Source organism: Heterodontus francisci, chromosome 33 (assembly GCF_036365525.1).
Source record: "Heterodontus francisci isolate sHetFra1 chromosome 33, sHetFra1.hap1, whole genome shotgun sequence".
NCBI lineage: Eukaryota > Metazoa > Chordata > Chondrichthyes > Heterodontiformes > Heterodontidae > Heterodontus > Heterodontus francisci.
Genome location: NC_090403.1, coordinates 50,502,838 through 50,516,842, shown reverse-complemented (window position 1 = coordinate 50,516,842; position 14,005 = coordinate 50,502,838). Strand labels below are relative to the sequence as shown.

Below are 14,005 nucleotides of genomic sequence, written 5' to 3'. Positions count from 1 at the left end.
GAGATAAGTTACAGAGAGACTGTCGCTTCCAGTTGCTGAGATCAGCTACAGAGAGACTGTCACTTCCAGCTGCAGAGATCAGCTTCAGAGAGACTGTCACTTCCAGTTGCAGAGATCAGCAACAGAGAGACTGTCACTTCCAGCTGCAGAGATCAGCTTCAGAGAGACTGTCATTTCCAGTTGCAGAGATCAGCTTCAGAGAGACTGTCACTTCCAGTTGCTGAGATCAGCTTCAGAGAGACTGTCACTTCCAGTTGCAGAGATCAGCTCCAGAGTGACTGTCACTTCCAGTTGCAGAGATCACCAACAGAGAGACTGTCACTTCCAGTTGCAGAGATCAGCTTAAGAGAGACTGTCACTTCCAGTTGCTGAGATCAGTTACAGACTGTCACTTCCAGTTGCAGAGATCAGCTACAGAGAGACTGTCACTTCCAGTTGCAGAGATCATCTACAGAGAGACTGTCACTTCCAGTTGCAGAGATCAGCTACAGAGAGACTGTCACTTCCAGTTGCAGAGATCAGCTACAGAGTGACTGTCACTTCCAGTTGCAGAGATCAGCTACAGAGTGACAGTCACTTCCAGTTGCAAAGATCATCTACAGAGAGACTGTCACTTCCAGTTGCAGAGATCAGCTACAGAGTGACTGTCACTTCCAGTTGTAGAGATCATCTACAGACAGACTGTCACTTACAGCTGCTGAGATCAGCTACAGAGAGACTGTCACTTCCAGTTGCTGAGATCAGCTACAGAGAGACGGTCACTTCCAGTTGCAGAGATCAGCTACAGAGTGACTGTCACTTCCAGTTGCAGAGATCATCTACAGAGAGACTGTCACTTACAGCTGCTGAGATCAGCTACAGAGAGACTGTCACTTCCAGTTGCAGAGATCAGCTGCAGAGTGACTGTCACTTCCAGTTGCAGAGATCAGCTGCAGAGAGACTGTAACTTCCAGCTGCTGAGATCAGCTACAGAGAGACGGTCACTTCCAGCTGCTGAGATCAGCCACAGAGAGACAGTCACTTCCAGCTGCAGAGATCAGCTACAAAAAGACATTCACTTCCAGCTGCAAAGATCAGCTGCAGAGAGACTGTCACTTCCAGTTGCAGAGATCAGCGACAGAGAGACTGTCACTTCCAGTTGCAGAGATCAGCTTCAGAGAGACTGTCACTTCCAGTTGCAGAGATCAGCTTAAGAGAGACTGTCACTTCCAGTTGCTGAGATCAGTTACAGAGAGACTGTCACTTCCAGTTGCAGAGATCAGCTGAAGAGAGACTGTCACTTCCAGTTGCTGAGATCAGTTACAGACTGTCACTTCCAGTTGCAGAGATCAGCTACAGAGTGACTGTCACTTCCAGTTGCAGAGATCAGCTACAGAGAGACTGTCACTTCCAGTTGCAGAGATCAGCTACAGAGTGACTGTCACTTCCAGTTGCAGAGATCATCTACAGAGAGACTGTCACTTACAGCTGCTGAGATCAGCTACAGAGAGACTGTCACTTCCAGTTGCAGAGATCAGCTGCAGAGTGACTGTCACTTCCAGTTGCAGAGATCAGCTGCAGAGAGACTGTAACTTCCAGCTGCTGAGATCAGCTACAGAGAGACGGTCACTTCCAGCTGCTGAGATCAGCCACAGAGAGACAGTCACTTCCAGCTGCAGAGATCAGCTACAAAAAGACATTCACTTCCAGCTGCAAAGATCAGCTGCAGAGAGACTGTCACTTCCAGTTGCAGAGATCAGCGACAGAGAGACTGTCACTTCCAGTTGCAGAGATCAGCTTCAGAGAGACTGTCACTTCCAGTTGCAGAGATCAGCTTAAGAGAGACTGTCACTTCCAGTTGCTGAGATCAGTTACAGAGAGACTGTCACTTCCAGTTGCAGAGATCAGCTGAAGAGAGACTGTCACTTCCAGTTGCTGAGATCAGTTACAGACTGTCACTTCCAGTTGCAGAGATCAGCTACAGAGTGACTGTCACTTCCAGTTGCAGAGATCAGCTACAGAGAGACTGTCACTTCCAGTTGCAGAGATCAGCTACAGAGAGACTGTCACTTCCAGTTGCAGAGATCAGCTACAGAGTGACTGTCACTTCCAGTCGCAGAGATCAGCTACAGAGAGACTGTCACTTACAGCTGCTGAGATCAGCTACAGAGAGACTGTCAGTTGCAGCTGCTGAGATCAGCTACAGAGAGACTGTCAGTTACAGCTGCTGAGATTAGCTACAGAGAGACTGTCACTTACAGCTGCTGAGATCAGCTACAGAGAGACTGTCAGTTACAGCTGCTGAGATCAGCTACAGAGAGACTGTCACTTCCAGCTGCTGAGATCAGCTGCAGAGAGACAGTCAGTTACAGCTGCTGAGATCAGCTGCAGAGAGAATGTCACTTCCAGCTGCTGAGATCAGCTACAGAGAGACTGTCACTTCCAGCTGCAGAGATCAGCTACAGAGTGACTGTCACTTCCAGTTGCAGAGATCAGCTACAGAGAGACTGTCACTTACAGCTGCTGAGATCAGCTACAGAGAGACTGTCACTTCCAGTTGCAGAGATCAGCTGCAGAGTGACTGTCACTTCCAGTTGCAGAGATCAGCTGCAGAGAGACTGTAACTTCCAGCTGCTGAGATCAGCTACAGAGAGACGGTCACTTCCAGCTGCTGAGATCAGCTGCAGAGAGACTGTCACTTCCAGTTGCTGAGATCAGCTACAGAGAGGCTGTCAGTTACAGCTGCTGAGATCAGCTGCAAAGAGACTGTCACTTCCAGCTGCTGAGATCAGCTACACAGAGACGGTCACTTCCAGCTGCGGAGATCAGCTACAGAGAGACTGTCACTTCCAGTTGCAGAGATCAGCTGCAGAGAGACAGTCAGTTACAGCTGCAGAGATCAGCTACAGAGAGACTGTCACTTACAGCTGCTGAGATCAGCTACAGAGAGACTGTCACTTCCAGTTGCAGAGATCAGCTGCAGAGTGACTGTCACTTCCAGTTGCAGAGATCAGCTGCAGAGAGACTGTAACCTCCAGCTGCTGAGATCAGCTACAGAGAGCCTGTCACTTCCAGCTGCTGAGATCAGCTGCTCAGAGACGGTCACTTCCAGCTGCAGAGATAAGCTACAAAAACTCATTCACTTCCAGCTGCTAAGATCAGCTGCAGACTGTCACTTCCAGTTGCTGAGATCAGCTACAGAGAGCCTGTCACTTCCAGTTGCTGAGATCAGTTACAGAATATCACTTCCAGTTGCAGAGGTCAGCCACAGAGAGACTGTCACTTCCAGCTGCTGAGATCAGCTACAGAGAGACTGTCACTTCCAGCTGCTGAGATCAGCTACAGAGAGACTGTCACTTCCAGCTGCTGAGATCAGCTACAGAGACACAGTCACTTCCAGTTGCAGAGATCAGCGACATAAAGACTGTCACTTCCAGCTGCTGAGATCAGCTACAGAGAGACTGTCACTTCCAGTTGCAGAGATCAGCTACAGAGTGACTGTCACTTCCAGTTGCAGAGATCAGCTGCAGAGCGACTGTCACTTCCAGCTGCTGAGATCAGCTACAGAGAAACGGTCACTTCCAGCTGCTGAGATCAGCGACAGAGAGACTGTCACTTCCAGTTGCAGAGATCAGCTACAGAGAGACTGTCACTTCCAGCTGCAGAGATCAGCTTCAGAGAGACTGTCATTTCCAGTTGCAGAGATCAGCTTCAGAGAGACTGTCACTTCCAGTTGCTGAGATCAGCTTCAGAGAGACTGTCACTTCCAGCTGCAGAGATCAGCTTCAGAGAGACTGTCACTTCCAGTTGCAGAGATCAGCTACAGAGTGACTGTCACTTCCAGTTGCAGAGATCATCAACAGAGAGACTGTCACTTCCAGTTGCAGAGATCAGCTTAAGAGAGACTGTCACTTCCAGTTGCTGAGATCAGTTACAGACTGTCACTTCCAGTTGCAGAGATCAGCTACAGAGAGACTGTCACTTCCAGTTGCAGAGATCACCTACAGAGAGACTGTCACTTCCAGTTGCAGAGATCAGCTACAGAGAGACTGTCACTTCCAGTTGCAGAGATCAGCTACAGAGTGACTGTCACTTCCAGTTGCAGAGATCAGCTACAGAGTGACAGTCACTTCCAGTTGCAGAGATCATCTACAGAGAGACTGTCACTTCCAGTTGCAGAGATCAGCTGCAGAGTGACTGTCACTTACAGCTGCTGAGATCAGCTACAGAGAGACTGTCACTTCCAGTTGCAGAGATCAGCTGCAGAGTGACTGTCACTTCCAGTTGCAGAGATCAGCTACAGAGTGACTGTCACTTCCAGTTGCAGAGATCATCTACAGAGAGACTGTCACTTACAGCTGCTGAGATCAGCTACAGAGAGACTGTCACTTCCAGTTGCTGAGATCAGCTGCAGAGTGACTGTCACTTCCAGTTGCAGAGATCAGCTGCAGAGAGACTGTAACTTCCAGCTGCTGAGATCAGCTACAGAGAGACGCTCACTTCCAGCTGCTGAGATCAGCTACAGAGAGACAGTCACTTCCAGCTGCAGAGATCAGCTACAAAAAGACATTCACTTCCAGCTGCAAAGATCAGCTGCAGAGAGACTGTCACTTCCAGTTGCAGAGATCAGCGACAGAGAGACTGTCACTTCCAGTTGCAGAGATCAGCTTCAGAGAGACTGTCACTTCCAGTTGCAGAGATCAGCTTAAGAGAGACTGTCACTTCCAGTTGCTGAGATCAGTTACAGAGAGACTGTCACTTCCAGTTGCAGAGATCAGCTGAAGAGAGACTGTCACTTCCAGTTGCTGAGATCAGTTACAGACAGTCACTTCCAGTTGCAGAGATCAGCTACAGAGTGACTGTCACTTCCAGTTGCAGAGATCAGCTACAGAGAGACTGTCACTTCCAGTTGCAGAGATCAGCTACAGAGAGACTGTCACTTCCAGTTGCAGAGATCAGCTACAGAGTGACTGTCACTTCCAGTTGCAGAGATCAGCAACAGAGAGACTGTCACTTACAGCTGCTGAGATCAGCTACAGAGAGACTGTCACTTCCAGTTGCAGAGATCAGCTGCAGAGTGACTGTCACTTCCAGTTGCAGAGATCAGCTGCAGAGAGACTGTAACTTCCAGCTGCTGAGATCAGCTACAGAGAGACGGTCACTTCCAGCTGCTGAGATCAGCTGCAGAGAGACTGTAACTTCCAGCTGCTGAGATCAGCTACAGAGAGACGGTCACTTCCAGCTGCTGAGATCAGCTGCAGAGAGACGGTCACTTCCAGCTGCTGTCATCAGCAACAGAGAGACTGTCACTTCCAGTTGCAGAGATCAGCTGCAGAGTGACTGTCACTTCCAGGTGCAGAGATCAGCTGCAGAGAGACTGTAACTTCCAGCTGGTGAGATCAGCTACAGAGAGACTGTCACTTCCAGCTGCTGAGATCAGCTACAGAGAGACTGCCACTTCCAGCTGCTGAGATCAGCTACAGAGAGACCGCCACTTCCAGCTGCAGAGATCAGCTACAGAGAGACTGTCACTTCCAGCTGCAGAGATCAGCTACAGAGTGACTGTCACTTCCAGTTGCTGAGATCAGCTACAGAGAGACTGTCACTTCCAGTTGCAGAGATCATCAACAGAGAGACTGTCACTTCCAGTTGCAGAGATCAGCTTAAGAGAGACTGTCACTTCCAGTTGCTGAGATCAGTTACAGACTGTCACTTCCAGTTGCAGAGATCAGCTACAGAGAGACTGTCACTTCCAGTTGCAGAGATCACCTACAGAGAGACTGTCACTTCCAGTTGCAGAGATCAGCTACAGAGAGACTGTCACTTCCAGTTGCAGAGATCAGCTACAGAGTGACTGTCACTTCCAGTTGCAGAGATCAGCTACAGAGTGACAGTCACTTCCAGTTGCAGAGATCATCTACAGAGAGACTGTCACTTCCAGTTGCAGAGATCAGCTGCAGAGTGACTGTCACTTACAGCTGCTGAGATCAGCTACAGAGAGACTGTCACTTCCAGTTGCAGAGATCAGCTGCAGAGTGACTGTCACTTCCAGTTGCAGAGATCAGCTACAGAGTGACTGTCACTTCCAGTTGCAGAGATCATCTACAGAGAGACTGTCACTTACAGCTGCTGAGATCAGCTACAGAGAGACTGTCACTTCCAGTTGCTGAGATCAGCTGCAGAGTGACTGTAACTTCCAGTTGCAGAGATCAGCTGCAGAGAGACTGTAACTTCCAGCTGCTGAGATCAGCTACAGAGAGACGCTCACTTCCAGCTGCTGAGATCAGCTACAGAGAGACAGTCACTTCCAGCTGCAGAGATCAGCTACAAAAAGACATTCACTTCCAGCTGCAAAGATCAGCTGCAGAGAGACTGTCACTTCCAGTTGCAGAGATCAGCGACAGAGAGACTGTCACTTCCAGTTGCAGAGATCAGCTTCAGAGAGACTGTCACTTCCAGTTGCAGAGATCAGCTTAAGAGAGACTGTCACTTCCAGTTGCTGAGATCAGTTACAGAGAGACTGTCACTTCCAGTTGCAGAGATCAGCTGAAGAGAGACTGTCACTTCCAGTTGCTGAGATCAGTTACAGACAGTCACTTCCAGTTGCAGAGATCAGCTACAGAGTGACTGTCACTTCCAGTTGCAGAGATCAGCTACAGAGAGACTGTCACTTCCAGTTGCAGAGATCAGCTACAGAGACTGTCACTTCCAGTTGCAGAGATCAGCTACAGAGTGACTGTCACTTCCAGTTGCAGAGATCAGCAACAGAGAGACTGTCACTTACAGCTGCTGAGATCAGCTACAGAGAGACTGTCACTTCCAGTTGCAGAGATCAGCTGCAGAGTGACTGTCACTTCCAGTTGCAGAGATCAGCTGCAGAGAGACTGTAACTTCCAGCTGCTGAGATCAGCTACAGAGAGACGGTCACTTCCAGCTGCTGAGATCAGCTGCAGAGAGACTGTAACTTCCAGCTGCTGAGATCAGCTACAGAGAGACGGTCACTTCCAGCTGCTGAGATCAGCTGCAGAGAGACGGTCACTTCCAGCTGCTGAGATCAGCAACAGAGAGACTGTCACTTCCAGTTGCAGAGATCAGCTGCAGAGTGACTGTCACTTCCAGTTGCAGAGATCAGCTGCAGAGAGACTGTAACTTCCAGCTGCTGAGATCAGCTACAGAGAGACTGTCACTTCCAGCTGCTGAGATCAGCTACAGAGAGACTGCCACTTCCAGCTGCTGAGATCAGCTACAGAGAGACCGCCACTTCCAGCTGCAGAGATCAGCTACAGAGAGACTGTCACTTCCAGCTGCAGAGATCAGCTACAGAGTGACTGTCACTTCCAGTTGCTGAGATCAGCTACAGAGAGACTGTCACTTCCAGTTGCAGAGATCAGCTACAGAGAGACTGTCACTTCCAGTTGCAGAGTTCAGCTACAGGGTGACTGTCACTTCCAGTTGCAGAGATCAGCTACAGAGAGACTGTCACTTACAGCTGCTGAGATAAGTTACAGAGAGACTGTCGCTTCCAGTTGCTGAGATCAGCTACAGAGAGACTGTCACTTCCAGCTGCAGAGATCAGCTTCAGAGAGACTGTCACTTCCAGTTGCAGAGATCAGCAACAGAGAGACTGTCACTTCCAGCTGCAGAGATCAGCTTCAGAGAGACTGTCATTTCCAGTTGCAGAGATCAGCTTCAGAGAGACTGTCACTTCCAGTTGCTGAGATCAGCTTCAGAGAGACTGTCACTTCCAGCTGCAGAGATCAGCTTCAGAGAGACTGTCACTTCCAGTTGCAGAGATCAGCTACAGAGTGACTGTCACTTCCAGTTGCAGAGATCACCAACAGAGAGACTGTCACTTCCAGTTGCAGAGATCAGCTTAAGAGAGACTGTCACTTCCAGTTGCTGAGATCAGTTACAGACTGTCACTTCCAGTTGCAGAGATCAGCTACAGAGAGACTGTCACTTCCAGTTGCAGAGATCATCTACAGAGAGACTGTCACTTCCAGTTGCAGAGATCAGTTACAGAGAGACTGTCACTTCCAGTTGCAGAGATCAGCTACAGAGTGACTGTCACTTCCAGTTGCAGAGATCAGCTACAGAGTGACAGTCACTTCCAGTTGCAAAGATCATCGACAGAGAGACTGTCACTTCCAGTTGCAGAGATCAGCTACAGAGTGACTGTCACTTCCAGTTGCAGAGATCATCTACAGAGAGACTGTCACTTACAGCTGCTGAGATCAGCTACAGAGAGACTGTCACTTCCAGTTGCTGAGATCAGCTACAGAGAGACTGTCACTTCCAGTTGCAGAGATCATCTACAGAGAGACTGTCACTTACAGCTGCTGAGATCAGCTACAGAGAGACTGTCACTTCCAGTTGCAGAGATCAGCTGCAGAGTGACTGTCACTTCCAGTTGCAGAGATCAGCTGCAGAGAGACTGTAACTTCCAGCTGCTGAGATCAGCTACAGAGAGACGGTCACTTCCAGCTGCTGAGATCAGCTACAGAGAGACAGTCACTTCCAGCTGCAGAGATCAGCTACAAAAAGACATTCACTTCCAGCTGCAAAGATCAGCTGCAGAGAGACTGTCACTTCCAGTTGCAGAGATCAGCGACAGAGAGACTGTCACTTCCAGTTGCAGAGATCAGCTTCAGAGAGACTGTCACTTCCAGTTGCAGAGATCAGCTGAAGAGAGACTGTCACTTCCAGTTGCTGAGATCAGTTACAGACTGTCACTTCCAGTTGCAGAGATCAGCTACAGAGTGACTGTCACTTCCAGTTGCAGAGATCAGCTACAGAGAGACTGTCACTTCCAGTTGCAGAGATCAGCTACAGAGAGACTGTCACTTCCAGTTGCAGAGATCAGCTACAGAGTGACTGTCACTTCCAGTTGCAGAGATCAGCTACAGAGAGACTGTCACTTACAGCTGCTGAGATCAGCTACAGAGAGACTGTCACTTCCAGTTGCAGAGATCAGCTGCAGAGTGACTGTCACTTCCAGTTGCAGAGATCAGCTACAGAGAGACTGTCAGTTACAGCTGCTGAGATCAGCTGCAAAGAGACTGTCACTTCCAGCTGCTGAGATCAGCTACACAGAGACGGTCACTTCCAGCTGCTGAGATCAGCTGCAGAGAGACTGTCACTTCCAGTTGCAGAGATCAGCTGCAGAGAGACAGTCAGTTACAGCTGCTGAGATCAGCTGCAGAGAGAATGTCACTTCCAGTTGCTGAGATCAGCTACAGAGAGACGGTCACTTCCAGTTGCAGAGATCATCTACAGAGAGACTGTCACTTCCAGTTGCAGAGCTCAGCTACAGAGAGACTGTCACTTACAGCTGCTGAGATCAGCTACAGAGAGACTGTCACTTCCAGTTGCAGAGATCAGCTGCAGAGTGACTGTCACTTCCAGTTGCAGAGATCAGCTGCAGAGAGACTGTAACCTCCAGCTGCTAAGATCAGCTACAGAGAGACTGTCACTTCCAGTTGCAGAGATCAGCTGCAGAGAGACTGTAACCTCCAGCTGCTGAGATCAGCTACAGAGAGACGGACACTTCCAGCTGCTGAGATCAGCTGCACAGAGACTGTCACTTCCAGCTTCAGAGATAAGCTACAAAAACTCATTCACTTCCAGCTGCTAAGATCAGCTGCAGACTGTCACTTCCAGTTGCTGAGATCAGCTACAGAGAGCCTGTCACTTCCAGTTGCAGAGATCAGCGACATAAAGACTGTCACTTCCAGCTGCTGAGATCAGCTACAGAGAGACTGTCACTTCCAGTTGCAGAGATCAGCTACAGAGTGACTGTCACTTCCAGCTGCTGAGATCAGCTACAGAGAAACGGTCACTTCCAGCTGCTGAGATCAGCGACAGAGAGACTGTCACTTCCAGTTGCAGAGATCAGCTACAGAGAGACTGTCACTTCCAGCTGCAGAGATCAGCTTCAGAGAGACTGTCATTTCCAGTTGCAGAGATCAGCTTCAGAGAGACTGTCACTTCCAGTTGCTGAGATCAGCTTCAGAGAGACTGTCACTTCCAGCTGCAGAGATCAGCTTCAGAGAGACTGTCACTTCCAGTTGCAGAGATCAGCTACAGAGTGACTGTCACTTCCAGTTGCAGAGATCATCAACAGAGAGACTGTCACTTCCAGTTGCAGAGATCAGCTTAAGAGAGACTGTCACTTCCAGTTGCTGAGATCAGTTACAGAATATCACTTCCAGTTGCAGAGATCAGCGACAGAGAGACTGTCACTTCCAGTTGCAGAGATCAGCTTAAGAGAGACTGTCACTTCCAGTTGCTGAGATCAGTTACAGAGAGACTGTCACTTCCAGTTGCAGAGATCAGCTGAAGAGAGACTGTCACTTCCAGTTGCTGAGATCAGCTACAGAGTGACTGTCACTTCCAGTTGCAGAGATCAGCTACAGAGAGACTGTCACTTCCAGTTGCAGAGATCATCTACAGAGAGACTGTCACTTACAGCTGCTGAGATCAGCTACAGAGAGACTGTCACTTCCAGTTGCAGAGATCAGCTGCAGAGTGACTGTCACTTCCAGTTGCAGAGATCAGCTGCAGAGAGACTGTAACTTCCAGCTGCTGAGATCAGCTACAGAGAGACGGTCACTTCCAGCTGCTGAGATCAGCTACAGAGAGACAGTCACTTCCAGCTGCAGAGATCAGCTACAAAAAGACATTCACTTCCAGCTGCAAAGATCAGCTGCAGAGAGACTGTCACTTCCAGTTGCAGAGATCAGCGACAGAGAGACTGTCACTTCCAGTTGCAGAGATCAGCTTCAGAGAGACTGTCACTTCCAGTTGCAGAGATCAGCTGAAGAGAGACTGTCACTTCCAGTTGCTGAGATCAGTTACAGACTGTCACTTCCAGTTGCAGAGATCAGCTACAGAGTGACTGTCACTTCCAGTTGCAGAGATCAGCTACAGAGAGACTGTCACTTCCAGTTGCAGAGATCAGCTACAGAGAGACTGTCACTTCCAGTTGCAGAGATCAGCTACAGAGTGACTGTCACTTCCAGTTGCAGAGATCAGCTACAGAGAGACTGTCACTTACAGCTGCTGAGATCAGCTACAGAGAGACTGTCACTTCCAGTTGCAGAGATCAGCTGCAGAGTGACTGTCACTTCCAGTTGCAGAGATCAGCTACAGAGAGACTGTCAGTTACAGCTGCTGAGATCAGCTGCAAAGAGACTGTCACTTCCAGCTGCTGAGATCAGCTACACAGAGACGGTCACTTCCAGCTGCTGAGATCAGCTGCAGAGAGACTGTCACTTCCAGTTGCAGAGATCAGCTGCAGAGAGACAGTCAGTTACAGCTGCTGAGATCAGCTGCAGAGAGAATGTCACTTCCAGTTGCTGAGATCAGCTACAGAGAGACGGTCACTTCCAGTTGCAGAGATCATCTACAGAGAGACTGTCACTTCCAGTTGCAGAGCTCAGCTACAGAGAGACTGTCACTTACAGCTGCTGAGATCAGCTACAGAGAGACTGTCACTTCCAGTTGCAGAGATCAGCTGCAGAGTGACTGTCACTTCCAGTTGCAGAGATCAGCTGCAGAGAGACTGTAACCTCCAGCTGCTAAGATCAGCTACAGAGAGACTGTCACTTCCAGTTGCAGAGATCAGCTGCAGAGAGACTGTAACTTCCAGCTGCTGAGATCAGCTACAGAGAGACGGTCACTTCCAGCTGCTGAGATCAGCTACAGAGAGACAGTCACTTCCAGCTGCAGAGATCAGCTACAAAAAGACATTCACTTCCAGCTGCAAAGATCAGCTGCAGAGAGACTGTCACTTCCAGTTGCAGAGATCAGCGACAGAGAGACTGTCACTTCCAGTTGCAGAGATCAGCTTCAGAGAGACTGTCACTTCCAGTTGCAGAGATCAGCTGAAGAGAGACTGTCACTTCCAGTTGCTGAGATCAGTTACAGACTGTCACTTCCAGTTGCAGAGATCAGCTACAGAGTGACTGTCACTTCCAGTTGCAGAGATCAGCTACAGAGAGACTGTCACTTCCAGTTGCAGAGATCAGCTACAGAGAGACTGTCACTTCCAGTTGCAGAGATCAGCTACAGAGTGACTGTCACTTCCAGTTGCAGAGATCAGCTACAGAGAGACTGTCACTTACAGCTGCTGAGATCAGCTACAGAGAGACTGTCACTTCCAGTTGCAGAGATCAGCTGCAGAGTGACTGTCACTTCCAGTTGCAGAGATCAGCTACAGAGAGACTGTCAGTTACAGCTGCTGAGATCAGCTGCAAAGAGACTGTCACTTCCAGCTGCTGAGATCAGCTACACAGAGACGGTCACTTCCAGCTGCTGAGATCAGCTGCAGAGAGACTGTCACTTCCAGTTGCAGAGATCAGCTGCAGAGAGACAGTCAGTTACAGCTGCTGAGATCAGCTGCAGAGAGAATGTCACTTCCAGTTGCTGAGATCAGCTACAGAGAGACGGTCACTTCCAGTTGCAGAGATCATCTACAGAGAGACTGTCACTTCCAGTTGCAGAGCTCAGCTACAGAGAGACTGTCACTTACAGCTGCTGAGATCAGCTACAGAGAGACTGTCACTTCCAGTTGCAGAGATCAGCTGCAGAGTGACTGTCACTTCCAGTTGCAGAGATCAGCTGCAGAGAGACTGTAACCTCCAGCTGCTAAGATCAGCTACAGAGAGACTGTCACTTCCAGTTGCAGAGATCAGCTGCAGAGAGACTGTAACCTCCAGCTGCTGAGATCAGCTACAGAGAGACGGTCACTTCCAGCTGCTGAGATCAGCTGCACAGAGACTGTCACTTCCAGCTTCAGAGATAAGCTACAAAAACTCATTCACTTCCAGCTGCTAAGATCAGCTGCAGACTGTCACTTCCAGTTGCTGTGATCAGCTACAGAGAGCCTGTCACTTCCAGTTGCAGAGATCAGCGACATAAAGACTGTCACTTCCAGCTGCTGAGATCAGCTACAGAGAGACTGTCACTTCCAGTTGCAGAGATCAGCTACAGAGTGACTGTCACTTCCAGCTGCTGAGATCAGCTACAGAGAAACGGTCACTTCCAGCTGCTGAGATCAGCGACAGAGAGACTGTCACTTCCAGTTGCAGAGATCAGCTACAGAGAGACTGTCACTTCCAGCTGCAGAGATCAGCTTCAGAGAGACTGTCATTTCCAGTTGCAGAGATCAGCTTCAGAGAGACTGTCACTTCCAGTTGCTGAGATCAGCTTCAGAGAGACTGTCACTTCCAGCTGCAGAGATCAGCTTCAGAGAGACTGTCACTTCCAGTTGCAGAGATCAGCTACAGAGTGACTGTCACTTCCAGTTGCAGAGATCATCAACAGAGAGACTGTCACTTCCAGTTGCAGAGATCAGCTTAAGAGAGACTGTCACTTCCAGTTGCTGAGATCAGTTACAGAATATCACTTCCAGTTGCAGAGATCAGCGACAGAGAGACTGTCACTTCCAGTTGCAGAGATCAGCTTAAGAGAGACTGTCACTTCCAGTTGCTGAGATCAGTTACAGAGAGACTGTCACTTCCAGTTGCAGAGATCAGCTGAAGAGAGACTGTCACTTCCAGTTGCTGAGATCAGTTACAGACTGTCACTTCCAGTTGCAGAGATCAGCTACAGAGTGACTGTCACTTCCAGTTGCAGAGATCAGCTACAGAGAGACTGTCACTTCCAGTTGCAGAGATCAGCTACAGAGAGACTGTCACTTCCAGTTGCAGAGATCAGCTACAGAGTGACTGTCACTTCCAGTTGCAGAGATCAGCTACAGAGAGACTGTCACTTACAGCTGCTGAGATCAGCTACAGAGAGACTGTCACTTCCAGTTGCAGAGATCAGCTGCAGAGTGACTGTCACTTCCAGTTGCAGAGATCAGCTGCAGAGAGACTGTCAGTTACAGCTGCTGAGATCAGCTGCAAAGAGACTGTCACTTCCAGCTGCTGAGATCAGCTACACAGAGACGGTCACTTCCAGCTGCTGAGATCAGCTGCAGAGAGACTGTCACTTCCAGTTGCAGAGATCAGCTGCAGAGAGA

General features: G+C 49.3%; 1 protein-coding gene across 1 annotated transcript in view; it reads right to left on the bottom strand.

Annotated features, from left to right (window-relative positions):
- The window catches only part of LOC137347956 (plexin domain-containing protein 1-like), a 467,720-nt gene that overhangs the window by 336,108 nt on the left and 117,607 nt on the right, over positions 1-14,005 (bottom strand). The gene's annotated exons all lie outside the window — the stretch shown is intronic.